General features: G+C 35.5%; 1 long non-coding RNA gene across 8 annotated transcripts in view; it reads left to right on the plus strand.

Annotated features, from left to right (window-relative positions):
- The window catches only part of si:ch211-120j21.2, a 238318-nt gene that overhangs the window by 45976 nt on the left and 176989 nt on the right, over positions 1-15353 (plus strand). For all 8 annotated transcript variants that reach the window (XR_002459373.3, XR_012384247.1, XR_012384251.1 and 5 more), the window contains one exon: positions 1365-1488. This is a non-coding gene — a long non-coding RNA (si:ch211-120j21.2). The remainder of the gene's footprint in view (positions 1-1364; positions 1489-15353) is intronic.

Raw genomic sequence — 15353 nt, forward strand, 5'->3', positions numbered from 1 at the left:
AACAAATGGATGCATTGGAAAGAATCACGTTTAGCTAAGCTAACGTTACATGAGAAAGAAAGGCAGACAGTCAAACACGTAAGGTAAGTGTATTTGCTCCCTTATACAATGAAAACAGTGGCGTGTGTCATGATTTAGCACTATATATGGAAACGTCTTGCTACTCATTGGATAAAGCAGCTCGGAAAAGTTCAGCGCCCAAAATCAATGTTAACCTGGGTAAATATACTGTGACAATGTAACCCAAACATGTAGCATTTGCGATTACTGATGTCCTGAAAGTACCACATCTCATTTACAACTTGTGGAGCAGATAAAGGCCACAAACCTGTTATTTGTTGTGTATGTTAGCCAGCAAAATAAACAACATTTTTGTGGTTTTATTTATAAAACTATTAGGCATTACACAAAAGCTTTTAAAAAGCAGTAGCAGATGGTAAAATAGCAAAAAAGTGAATTAAACGTCTTGGTATTTGTTAGCTTCTTTTTCTCTTCCATCTCTCCCTCTCTCTCTTATAAACACTCGGCCTCACAAACATACACTGTTTCTCAGACCGGCTCAATAGTTTGGGTTTTTGGCCTCTCCACAGGTTGAACCAAAAATAAGAGGCTGTTTAACAGCACTGGCAGGAGCTTACATAAACAGGCAGGGGATTAGAGTTTCATGAGTTTCTGTCTCTCTGTCTGGTATCAGCACTTGAAGAGAGTCAGGAGAACCAGATGAAACATTTGGAAGGAATGAGCAACTAGCTAACGTCATATCATGCATTATGGATGAATATGCTTTCCATCCTCATGGAAAAGGCCTGTGTTTTACCATTCTTTGTGTTATTGTTTATTCGCACACGCTTAGGAGTAAATTAAAATAATGGGTTTTGCATGTTTTATTACCTTCAGGGTAAAAAATTTTTAAAAACTTAGTTAGATAAACGGTTTGTTACATTTAGAGATGTGCATTAATTTTGTAAGTGCAAGAATTAACATGGCTTATTTTAGTTTTGCAGAAGTTTAGACTGGATTTAAGACCCTTAAATTGTTCCACATTATGCTTTATGTAAAAAAATAATGCACAAAATTTGTCAAGCTCTGTTGATAAAATAACAGCAGCTGGAGGGTGTTTATTTAGAGCCTAGCTGCATTAAAAACATCTGATCACTTCTGAGAAGCACAAAGACGATGCCTAAAAAACACTCTCTGTTTTTTTTCTGTATAAGTGAAATTCTTATCCATGTGGATTTGTAGACAACAGGCCTGTGTGAGGAATCTCTCATTGGCATAAGGCACATTGTACATTGGGTAGGGTGCAGTCATGACTCTCTATGTGTCATCCTCTTACCACTGTCTCTCTTATGATTGTCTTTCAGCTCGGTCTACCCTTTGGCAGTTTTCAGGATGCCCTGCTTTGATCTCAACCATAAGTGCTGTGACAACAACCTTGAGATGTAAAGAAAAAAGCCAGTTGATGTTTTTATGACAGACTCATGATAGGTGCGTGCTGTATTTTGTCTTACTGTTTATGCTTTTTACGGCTTTGTGTTGCATGTGCATAATTTATCATAATTAACGTCCAACTTTTTTTAATCCAGTTTAGACATTTCTTTGATAAAACTGCAACTGTTTTCTTTCCTATCCCTTCATTCTCTTTTAAGGTAAATGAAAATATTTTTTAGCTCTTATCAACTGGAGTTTTTTTTTATTAAATAATTGGCCATTAAATTGTTTTCATAGGCTGAGGAGATGAAAAGTTTATGGTGGAGAAAGATAAAGAGGAATTCAATTTGTTAAAATGCTTTAGGATACATGTTATCATTTTTATTCATAAGACAATATTAAAATATATGTATCTTTTGTGTTAATTAAATATTATATTATTTGATTTTTTTAGCTATGGTTCCGATATACTGTTTTTATTATTTAGTGCCATATACACTGCTCAGCATATATGAGTACACCCCTCACAAATCTATCTTTAAATTCACATTTTTAATATTAAGCTACACAGTATTATATTTGTGCATATACATTAGTCAGTACTAAAGCCAAATCTGGAGCTTATCTAACAAAATAACTTAAGATAACAGTCCAAAAACTAGTACACCCAAATGTATATGTTATAGAAAAATATTAAATACAAATTTGAAAAAGAGGAAATTTCACGAGAAGCAAAAAAATGAAAAAATGTAGTTGAAATTTTGTAGTTTGTAATTTTTTCAATATTTTAATATATATATATATATATATATATATATATATATATATATATATATATATATATATTAATATGTATTAAATATATATATATATATATATTAATATATTTTAATTTTTGCAATATTTTGCTTGAATTTAATTGTATTATCTTTCAATTTCTAAATATGTTTGATGGCTAAAATATTATTTTAATAAATAAATCTGTTTAATCTTTTTAGTTTAAATGCACTGAGAAATGTATAGCAATATACTGGTCTTTTATTTGTTCATTTGTTTCACACGTTCATTTGTTGCTGATAACTCCTTTTCAACAAATGTAATCGTGTGAAACTTACAATGTCAATTCAAGTGAAAAATCAAAGCACTGTTCCAGTTGGCGTTGGAACAATAAGCACATGCAGGTGTTGCCATATGGCTGTACTTTTCTCATATGTTTACTGACAACAAGTTTGTGGGCTTTCATTTGTGGTCTTGTCTGTTTGTATGTTGAGAAGGCCTGCCTAAACATCTGAAAGCCCATGTTGCTTAATCATGTACACAAAACAACAGTGAACTCTCAGGCTCACTTACTCACTCTCTCTTTCTCTCCCTCTCACTCTCTCCCTCTCTCTCTTTCATAAGCACTCCTTTGCTTTCAGTCTGTTGTTGCTACCAGCACTAACACATTTCTCGCACACAAGCTTTTTGGCAATCTCTTTTCTTTCAATCCATTGCACCCTACTGCACAAACACGGCTATCCCACCCAGAGGACTCTTTTTTTTATGGTATGTGTGTGTTTGTGTGTGGCAGAAGCTCACACATGGGCAGCTGTATTTGTGTGTGTGTGTGTGTGTGTGTGTGCGTGCGTGCGTGTGTGTGTGGGTGTGTGTGGGTGGGTGGGTGGGAGGGCTTTGATCAAAGCCGGGGGGGAACAGCCAAGTGGAGGTGGCTGCAGAATGAGGGCTGTGATCATTGAGGAAGGGGTGGGATTTGGGGGGCCTCACTATACTGAGACACACTAGCTCTGCAAAGAACAAACACCTGCTTATCTCCTCACCACCACCTCCATCTGCAAACCACTGTCTGTATTACTTGTCTATGGACTCACTGAGACATCCAGGAATAGGGGCGCTGGTGAAAATGACAGATACAGCGCCTTCCACTAATATTGGCCTTTGGTAATAATGAGGAAAGAACACTGAGAAAAAAAATCTTTATGGTTTAAGAGTTTTACATTTTATTTTTTGCTCAAAAAAGAGTTTTTTAGACTGATAACATTTACAATTGACTGGATTTTTAAAAATTATTTCCCTGATGATGGACATGAGAATTTTCATTGTTTTTGCATTTTTTCTAGTACTTCCTCAGTGAAGCTTAACAACCTTTTAGAATAGAATAAATAGCCTTTTATTGTCACTGTACACGTTTACAATATACATGTGCGACGAGATTAAGTGCATCTCACTACTCAGTGCAACCATGTAAATATATCCTTCCAGTTTTGTTAAAAGCCTATTTGCAGAGCTCCTTATTCAATAAAATCAAGGTGCAAATTATGGAGGAACTGAGAGTGTGAACTCCCTAATTAAGGCCTGAACTCATGTTAAGGAGGTCAAAACGAGGATGAGGGGGTCTTGCAGCCTAATTATGGATTACTTTATACAGACAATATATTTCAATGGCCTCTTTAAGACTTCAGCATATAAATGTTAAAGTAATTTGTGGGCAGATTTGATGCTGGAGCATAGAAACTGTTCATTTTAATTGTTGTAGAGATGACATGTTGTAGACCTGTTAACATTATTAACAAACATATTTAAAATTGACCACATGAATCATTGACTTATTTGCACACGCTGAATTAAGAGGGGGGATAAGATAGCCCAGAATTGTGAATAAATAAATCTTATTTACTCAGTTGACTCGGGGCAGCGGCTTTTTATTGGATACAATACTGTGCTAAGCTGTGGAAAGTCTTTTCAAACGAGACACAGTAGCTACCGACGCGCGCGTGTGCGCAGGGCGATTAAATGTATACATTTATAGGCTACATGCTGATGTAGGTTTTTCTTTGAGCTCGGAACAACAGTTCTTATTTTCCCGCTACAGTGAACGAGAAACAAACCTGGGTTTAACCCAACCCAGACGGTGTTATTATAGACATTTTAAAACGTCTGAAAGAGTGGGATTTTAATATTTGTTTAGCTTACACACAAACGTATTGGAACAGAATCGGGACTGCTTAAAATGTATATATATTTTTGGTTTTCGGGATTTCCTTCAGTTTCTGACACGCGTGAAACGTTATGCCTAACTCAAAACACACCCAGAACAGCTTCTTCAGAGTGTTTTTTTTCTGTGTCCAAACCTGATTTATTTTCAATAAAGCAGCTGCGAGTTGTCCGTTTAGACAGAAATATAATAGTTCTGCAGCTTCTATCAATATTTCACAGAGGTTCTGGGAAGAAGAATTAATTATGAACAAAATAAATGAATAAATAAATAAAGCCTTTGAAACTCAAGAAAGCCCAATAGTGAAAAGCTCCACAGTTCTTTGCCAAGTACAATTTACAAACACGCTCCTGAAAAGCCACGGTTTAATTGACTTAATGCATAAAGACGGAAAATTCAATTCGATAAAAGATAAATCAAAAACAGAACGCATGTATGCAGATTTTTAAAATCAACTATTTGCAGGATTATTTACGGTTATCTGCTGCATTAAATAGTAACAATAAATATAGATCATGATAACAAAAATTGCACGTTTACTGTTATGATTATTGTTATTATTATTAGGCCTATTCATGTTATCATTAATCATTTTAATAACGTTTCAATACGCAGTGTACATTATTTTGCTTATTGTTAGCCTAATTTTGTGGTTAGCATATTATTGCTTTTATGTTGAGTAGGCTTTAATGGGATGTTTTACCACATTTTATTTTATTTTTAAAAATCATTTTATTGTTTTATAATAAACATAATTATTTAATGAGCATTGCAGTATAAGCCATCAAAACCCAGAACAGACCAATGTGGCTCTGAGGAAGAAAAGCCACTGCAGATGAACATATGTTTTAACTTTGGTTCCAAGCCGACTAACACATCGAATCGAGCTGGAGATGCCGCCGAAGTTTCATGCTCCCTGAATGATGTCATGTAATGGAATCACTGGTAAAAATGACATTTCAGTGTGAGGAAGGAAACGCACAATTAAAATCAGAATTACACAAATCAGAATTTTGGCTGCTGCATAGGCCTGCACTATAGTGTCGTATTTCTCAAGCAGCTGATTTTGTGTGTGGTGCGGGATCTGTCGTGTTATTTAATAGTATCAGAATAATAATAATAAAGCAAGCTTTTCTTCAGTTTATTACAGTATTCCGAAGGCCAGTTGGCCGGTGCAGCGATCAGCCTTTGAACGGATTCAGATCCACAATTTATTTTACAAGTCTGACGCTTCATTATGTAATATTGTTGCAATCACCACATAATTGCTATTCTTTGGGGAAAAAAGTAGGATTTCACAAATGATCAGGGAATTACGTAGGCCTGCTATGTTATATTTATATTAGTCTAATGCATTTTATTATATAAATCATGGGTGTATTTACTTCAAATGCTTATTATTGTGAGCTATGTACACTCGATTGTTTGTGTTTTTCATACTGGAGCCTTTATTTACCAGTCTATTTGTCTCTTAGACAGAATCGAATAGGCTATAGTGCCCTTTTTTTACCTGGAAGAAGGGAACAGGGAAAACGCTAGAATTAAATCAATGTGTGTTTCCAAACAAAACGAATAGAATCAAAGACTTGTTTGGTTTTTCTGTGGTTCTCTCCGCGGGCGATCCCTCTCTTCTTCAGATGACCCCTCATTGGAGTCTTGGATTGTGCGACACAAAGGCGAGCAGATGGGCTCTAGTCTCCTCTTTTCTCTTTTTCTTTCTGCACTAACAGCCTTGCACGCAAAACTAACACACGTCTCAGTGCCGTTTCTTGAGGACGTGCTCTTGCCACCATTACCGTCTTAAACAGACACAGGTCAATTAGATAGAACAATAAAGTGATTTCTTTCATCTATCTATCTATCTATCTATCTATCTATCTATCTATCTATCTATCTATCTATCTATCTATCTATCTATCTATCTATCTATCTATCTATCTATCTATCTATCTATCTATCTATCTCTGTCTGTCTGTCTGTCTGTCTGTCTGTCTGTCTAATACATTCGTGTAATTATTTGTTCAAAATCAAATTTAACGGCAATTAGGCCTGTGTGAAAAAATATATAAAGTGAAATAAATGTTTCAGCTGGCAAATTGAGTTTTCTCTCCACCACAACAGAAGGGCAGCCAGGCCTGAGAATCAGACGTGCTTATTGCCCTTCCAGCCCACCTCGAGAAGTGGTTTAGTCCTCAGAAGTGTATTTGGCATGAATAGATCGGGGTCTCAACAAAGCGGCCGAGCTATGGGCTCCTCGTCGGTGTTTGGAAACCAGTGGTTCGTGTGATGAGACCGAGGGGAGAGCCGGGTCTGGAGGCTCTCTCTCGCTGCATTAGGCTGTAATAGGTTTGGGATGACCTAAACGATTTGTTGACTGGGACAATAAATCTGTTGTGTGTTTCTTGGCATGCTGAGGGGAGGATTACAAGTTGTCGTACAAAGGAATGCAAATTGCTGGCCAAACTGTTGGAGAGGGCTTGGAGGAGGCGAGCAATTCGCACCATTTGTGCGGATCCCTTCTTCTTTTTCTTCCCTTTATTTTATGTTTTTCTATTAGGCCTAATAACTGTGAAGGGGTTGAAAGTAGCCACTGTATTCATCCTAAATCAATGGATCACCCACAGCAAGCCCTGTAGACCCCGACATTTGCATTCCATTGAAATATCGACGCTGAGAGGTGACCGGGAGGACAATGTCCTTCATGGTGTTAGGACATTTCTATAGGGAACCGCGTAAAAAGTCTTGAATCACTCGGTTTTCTTCACCCTCTTCGATCTCTGAGCCTCATCGTATAATTATTTCCCACAAGTCTGCGCGTTTAATTTTAGTCAGCCGTCAGACTAAACTCAAAATATTGACTTAAACTTTATTCACCTGCTATTTGCACAGCAGTATCGTTTGATTTCACTAGTTGATAAAAAAAGCAGTCAACCGAATTTAAAATAATCAAGGGACACTTTTATATTTTAATAATTTCGAGAATTATTATTATTATTATTATTTTTATTTTTTTTTACAAATAAAATATTTAAATCAAGCCATGTTTCAATGTTAAGGACGTGCTTCTAAAATTACATAATTTATATAATGAAAAACAATATTAGTGTTTTTTTATATACTTAATAATTTGTGGTATGGAAGCTTAATCCCAGCTTTGTGGTGGACTCTGATAAAACAGCTTTATTCAGCACCAAACTGGCTCAAAAAATAATTTCAACACTTTATATTTTGTGTATTAGCTATAATAAACACAACTAAATGTCTCTCTGTAAATAATTTTCAGGTTTAAACTATGGGATGCCTAATTTGTAATTTTTATTTAAGCTTCTGTAAAGCGTTTTATCCATCTTGGTTGTTCTCTTATGTCGGTTGACAAATGGTCTTGCAAATGATTTTAGTTGAAGAATGAGTGGTACAAAGCTGTGTTCAACAGCGCCTCCGAGTGACCACAGAATAGGTTACAATGCCCGAATAGTTCCCGGGACACGCCTCTAATTCCGGTTAAGTTTATCTCTTCTGAAGCGAAAAATGACCTATACGCCACATAGGCCTACTGTTAGACAAATATAAAGATAGGCTTTAGATTAGTCACAGTTTGTTGTAACATCAATGACTAAGTAAATCTGTTTTAGGGATTAAAAAGATAAGCGTTGATGATTTTAGGCTATTACCATATTTATTCTATCCTGTTTTTAATCGAGTATGCCAAGAGCCAATAATAATAGTATCCTAAATGTTTAAAGCTAATATATTGCCTGCTTGAAAATAGATAAATTAGTTTTACTGTTGTGTTGTAAATGTTGAAATGTGACATTTATAAGCAGTTTGAACTGTAGGCTATATTAATAAATAATAGTCTATCTATCTACCTATCTGTCTGTCTGTCTGTCTGTCTGTCTGCCTGCATTCGTGCGTTCCGGGAGGGGTTGCTGGAAATTCAGCTGACACCGTCACATTGTCAGATCGCTAAACCTAGGCTACTTGAATTCCCTCTCCTTTACCTCCTACTGCAATAGGGAGGGATTCGTCGTTTTAATTAAAACACAACAACCTTCTAGTTTAAAAGTCTGCCCTCAGAGTAAATTCCCAGGAGACGAGGCTCCTCCCAGGTAACAGGTTTAACGGCGATGTAGCCTACTAAATGCACCTGTCATGTGAGAGTTACAATAACATTTTACAATCCCCATCTTCTAGGGACACGCCATAATGGCAATCCTCATAACTTTTTAACAGACTTTTTGTTTGTACGATGTTGCATAACAGCTAAGACGATTATTTTACAAAGACAGCTATACGAGAAAGCGCGTGTGAGCGCGAGACAGGTCAACTACGCGTATATCTTCATTTAGGCTACCTCATAAAAAACGGCACTTAAGCACAAGGACACTAAAATTATTATGGCAATCCGATTTAATATTCAAGTTAAACTAGGCTGTATAAACTAACACATAATACAAAAAAGTGAACAGCTGAAAAGGTTATTTCGAAGCCTCGATTAAGGAGAGTCAAACTGAAACGCTTCAAGTCCGTGAACATGAATCACTTCATCCTGAAGACCTAAGCATCTCTTTATGCAATCTGAGGCTCGCCCCTCAATTAGCATCATTGTCTTTGATCTATGGAAGCATATGAGTAGCATAATTCAATTCAAAATGTAATATGCAAAATGGCAATACATTGCCATTTAACATATTGCATTGCCATTTTGCATATTACATTTTGAATTGAATTATGCTACTCATATGCTTCCATATTGATCAGCACCTATCGTTAAATTTAAACCCATTGGCACTCTGTTACCCATATGTGACACGCCGCGTGAGTGGCCGTGCGACCAACATTGATTTGATAAATACAATTATGACATTGCACAAAGACCTGAATATCCATTTCTAAGGAGTGGCGGGAGTGTTTTTCCCGCCACATACAGTACGTCGCCCTGGTAACGGCGCTTCTAGAATGCAGATCAGGCGCTCTTCTGCTCTTGTGTTCTTCTCAGCAATCGAGTTTGATAGCTGTCACTTTTGTTCAGAGGAAAAGGGGGCAGGTGGAAATTACAATGTGCTCCGAAACCATCGCCCAGATCTTTTTCCCTCTCTCCAGTTCTGAATTGATCAATTTGCCTCCTTTTTTTTCTTTTTTGCCCTTCCACTTACAAGCGCCAGCGTCCTATAAAACCGCTCACTTAGGCGCGCGCGGCGGCAGCGGGAGAGAGGTCAGTGTTATCCAAACAGTGCCATCGGGCCATTTGCTATAGCACCCTCCAGCCAGCAAGCCGGAGGAATCAGAGCCCGTCACTTCAATCAAGCTTACAAGCACAAGCTGTGCACAATGAATTTATAATGCCAAGAGCAGAGGAGCAAAATCACACCAGAAGAGCAAGGGAGAGGGAAACGGAGAGAGAGAGAGATGGAGAGTGTAGGAGGTGAAAAGCATTACAGAGAGAGAAAAAGAGAGAGAGTATTGTGCTATCGGTGTCAATGGCTTCTATTTTGCTTGTGGGGTTGCTTGTTTACAGATTGAAATAAACAAGTGATTGTTGAAGGTGAGGAAATAGACTGAGCAAAGCGAGCTGTAAATAGGGACCTGTTGTCATTGTGTGTGTACATTATGTGTGCCAACAGTATTAATTTGCAGTTGGGTGTCTGATTATAAAGGTTTTTTTTTTTCAAAACGTGGCTGTGTGTTCTTAACACTATGCATGTAATCATAATGTGAGCGAGAGTGTGTGTCAGGGCTGTTTGCTCATTTTACTCCCGGCTGCTGGCCTTTGACCACATTAAGTTCTTAGTTATTGGCTGCTCTTATCATGTCCTATCAAAGAGAGAGGGAGACATGTACATGTTTATTTAAAGAAACATAAGGGGAACAAAATTTAAAAATTAATTATATAAAGTGAAAATGGCAGAAGATGTAAGGACAGAGGAGGAATAAATAAAAAAAACAATTTAACCTGATTGCAGTTCCTCGTTTGTACTCTAGTTTAAAACAAAATAGAAACTAGTCAGCCTTTGGCAAACAGGATGTTTTTATGAGACAGCAGTGCAATTACCTGTTACCTTGACTGTCTCGGGTTTAAGAGCTTGTCGGCCTTGGGGTTACCTAGATACACCTGGGAGGTAATAAAGATCTTAAGTTAATGGAGCTAGTGAGTTTAAACTAAACCCATTCAAACTTAGTCTTCGGGCTTCAGGGTCCCAGTTAAAGACAAATGTGCTCAGCATAACTGAGTACAACCCATTTTGAAAATGAATATTTTCATTAATTTCTCAGTCAATGTTTTAGTAACCAAAAATATTTAGAAATTTAAAGATAATGAAGCAAAATATTGCGAAAAAAAACTACCTATAAAATTTAAACTAGATTTTTCAATTTATTATTATTAATTATTTATTTATTTATTTAATTATTTTGCTTCTTGATTTTTCTTCTACAGATTTTTCTATTACAAAAATTTGGGTGTAGTTTTTGGACCGTTTTGTTAGATAAGCTCCAGATTTGGCTTCAGTACTGACTAATACATATGCACAAATATAATATTGTATTGCTTCCTATATAAAATATGAATTTAAAAGATTTGTGAGAGGTGTAGGTTACTTATATGCTGACCCCTGTACATGCAATTGCTGTTTCCATATGGACCGCACCCTGCGACACTTACTGTGATATTTCAAACAGGTGTTTGGAGAGTGACTGAAGGGAACATATTTGATCGCTTATCTCTGCATGCTTCTTAAACTTATAATTTGCATATATGTGTGCCTGCGTGTGTGTTCGTGCATGCACAATATGTGTGTTTACTGAGTGAGCACTTAGCATTAGTTAACAGGCAATAGCTCCACAAACACACATACACCCCCCTATTAGCGCTGTTTGATCAAATTTAATCCAGGCCCATTTGACCTCCACCTTCCCTATGACCTCTAGCAAACTCCCCAGAGAGATGAAGGCTAAGGTGTGTGTTTGTATGCCTTGATGTCTGACTAAAGAGTAAACGTTGATGGTCAAACACACATACCCTTTTTCTTTCACTCTGTCTGTTCACTTTCAGATCTCCTTCCTCCTCCCTATCCAGTTTTCTAACACCCATCTTTAAAAACAAAAAGAAAATAATTGTTTTATTGCTCAAGTTCTAAGTGTGAATTTACGAGCTTGTTGGAGATCACAGTGATAGAAATAATTACACCTTAATGACAAACTGCTCCTTTAAATGTTTTTGCTTCTTAGGAAATAATTAAAGAAATTTTATTCAAGCTCAATTTTAGCTCAAAAATACAATAAAATTTGAGAACAATACATCTTATCGGTAAACCTTTTTATTTCGGAGCCTTTTAGGGTCAAATGGTGCTTCCATTTGCTTTGTAGTCGAAATTGTGTTTATTAGAATTAGAATTCATTACGGGGAAAGTATCTTTATCTAATCATATTTGTTTCTTCCATTTCCCCTCTCGCTGCCTCAGTTGACAAGCTTTCATATGCATGTAATTATAAGACATCATTATGCGGTGATTGTCATCGCTAGAGCATCAAAGACAGGGATCCCCGCGTGCGTCTCTCTCTCTCTCTCTCTCTCTCTCTCTCTCTCTCTCTCTCTCTCTCTCTCTCTCTCTCGACGTTCTCAATTATTTATTTATTAATTTATTTATTTAGAATAAATTTGTTAGCGTCTGTTTTTGAGTGCACTCTCTCAAATTCACTCGGTTTCAAAGAGAGCGCGTGAAGTGCCCATTGTTCAGGAATAATGAATCGGTGAAACGTCGAGAAAACCTGTGAACCACGATACTCAGACCTTTCTTACGTCGAGCTTTCTTTTTTTCCTATTGAAACACTTTCTCCCTGGGTGGCAAAATATTTATTTCATTGCGCCGCGCAATTATTATGAGTTCTAGCGACATCGACTGAGAATCTGATTATTCAACTTTAATTTTTTGTTATTTAAATTTTGATATTGCCACAGTCATTAAAAAATCCGTGGTTATCATATTTATTATGTTTCCAATATCATCGTCATTTAATGTTTAACTTTGAACATGGTAAATGTTTAATTCAAAATGAAAATTCAATCGAAAAAAATATCCAGTATAAACATATGCAAACAATTATATTTAATAAACAAATACATTTAGTTGGACAAATGAAATTTAATTCCAGTAGAATGTGATGTAGCTAAAAAATATCTACAACATTTCGATGTTATTTATTTACCTAAATTGTAGATGAAAATGCTAGCTATATATCAAATTTAATTAATAGAACTCGCCAAAGGACTCTACATGATATTTCATATTATTTTATATGCATATTCATATTGTTAAGCACACAAATAGTGTTCAGCATAATTGAGGACTCCCTATTTTGAAAATGAATATTTTTATCCATTTCTCAATGAAGGCAATGTATTTTGGTGCATTTAAACAAAACTAATTAGTAAAATAGATATATTTATTAAAATGATATTTTAACCACTAAACATATTTAATTTTAAAATGATACAATTGAATCCAACCAAAATAGTGCAAAAAATATTTACAACCTACAAAATTTTAACAATTTTTTAATTTTTTTTTTTTTTTTTTGCTTCTCTTGATTTTTCCTCTTTTTAAATTTGTATTTAATATCTTTCTATAACATATACATTTTGGTGTACTCGTTTTTGGACCTTTATCGTAAGTTATTTTGTTAGATAAGCCCCAGATTTGGCTTCAGTACTGACTAATCTAATGTTTATGCACAAATATAATATTGTATAGCTTCCTACAAAAAATATTATTTATACGATAGATTTGTGAGGGTTGTACTTATATATGCTAAGCACTATATATACATTATATATATATATATATATATATATATATATATATATATATATATATATATTWTATATATATATATATATATATATATATATATATATATATATATATATATATATATATATATAATTTATTGAGTTTTTTATTCTTATAAGGTATTACTTCAAAGTTTTTTGTACGCTTTGAACCTCTTGTAAAAGATATTGCATTGAGACAGCGAATGGTGGTTTATTCTTGCAAATGTTCTTGTTTTACTGTCTGACACCCACACAAAAGCAAACCAAGCTCAACGGAATCATCTTAGCATATAGTCACATTAGATCTACAGAATAATGTATTGTGTAGTAAAACAATATTATCAACATTCTATAAAATCAATAAAGCCATATTTTTTTCAAGGTGAATATTGATGCAATAATGTGTTTTCCCAGACCTTCTTTTTAAAAGCACTGAAATAATAGCACTTATTTCAAATAATGAATTGCCCTGCATTAAAGGAGAACTCTTAAGAAGTCCTTTCAATGACAGTCCCCCATATAAGGAACAAGCTCCCCTTGCATTTTAGAAACATGTCCTTGAAATCTTTTATTGATTACATGGAAAATAATATTTAGTCTGAATCTGTTACATTTGAAAGACCTTGAGTTTATATCCATTGTGTGCGAAAGCTTTTTCTTTCGTTCTGCTCAATTAGAGCTGCGCTAGATATATTTCCAGAGAGCATTTAAGGGCCCTAACATAACCATTTTATGTATAAAACAATCTATAATTGTAGTAGCAATTGTGATTTGCAACTACATTCAGCATCTTTTCAGTTTGTAGCCTAGACGAGATGCTGAAACCACTCCATCTTGGTCTGGCCCTGATGGGCCTTAACCTTGGACCATATGACCATGCAAACGGGGGCTTTAAAGCTGAGGGGGTCCTGAAGGTGTGTGGGCCAAGTCATGCCTTTCACATTATATGCTTTAACATGGATGGCAAATCCAGCACGGTTAAACAAACTTAACCTTCATTTGTGAAGCGGTGCAACTCAAAGGGCAGAAAACGACTTGTGAAAGTAATTACCGCAAGGGAAAAGCAACAGGGGGAGTAGAGAGAGAGAGCGAGACAGAGTGGAGGTAAAGAACAGAAATCATTTAAGATGAAGAGGCATTTTTAATGAGTTTGCTCAGACATTGATTTTCCCCAGTAATCTTTTATTAATATGCAGTGGGTGTCCTGTCCCCGAGCCCAGGGAGGGGTCACAGGCTGTCAGGACCCCTACTCCCTCAAATAACACCCCAAAGCCCAGGGAAAATGGTATTTTAGCAAAGGCAAACATTGTCCTGTCTTGGCTTAAGGGGCGAAAAAGCTGTTTATTTTAAAACTTGTTCCTCTCTGTCTGGATGAGTAAGGTACTTTGAGGAAGAGCGACAAGAGGATAAAAGAAATGCATAAATCCATCTATAGCTTTGCATATTAATTTTATTTATTTAAGTGAAGTTGTACATGTTTAAACGTCTTCACCTGGTTGCAGTATCACCTTTGATAAAACAAAGACAAACATATTTACAACTGTGCAAAACAAAAAATTGTATTAGTGATAACTGTGTGAATAATAATTGTAATGTGTTGGAAACAATTGAATTATTTCCTTTCTTATATTGATTCTAACCAACTATAATATAATTTAACAATACACATTGTGTTTTGTGTCAGAGCTTTCTTGATTTTTTAAAATGAAAGTTTTTTTTCATTTAAAATTTAAATGGACAAATTTTAATTATTAAAAAGCAAATATTAAAATGACAGTTTTCTAAGCTCACCTTAAAATTAAAAATGTTCCTTAAAATTAGTAGAAAATTGTTTTACAAAAATTACATAATGTAACCTAAGAATATAAAAAATATATACACCTATTAAAATGTTTCAATGTCTCAAAGGTAAAGATTAGATCACGAGTCCGTTCCGTTACAAAGGTGTTGTCTGCCATCTAGCGGCTCAATGGCAGTATCGTAACCCTTGTGCATCCTTAAGGGTGATTATGTTGGCTCTAAAAGTCAAACATATTGTTTGGCAAATAGTATTGAATGTATTTCTGAGCACTGCAGGCCAAATGAATGAATGAATATTGT

Source organism: Danio rerio, chromosome 8, assembly GCF_049306965.1.
Source record: "Danio rerio strain Tuebingen ecotype United States chromosome 8, GRCz12tu, whole genome shotgun sequence".
NCBI classification, from domain to species: domain Eukaryota; kingdom Metazoa; phylum Chordata; class Actinopteri; order Cypriniformes; family Danionidae; genus Danio; species Danio rerio.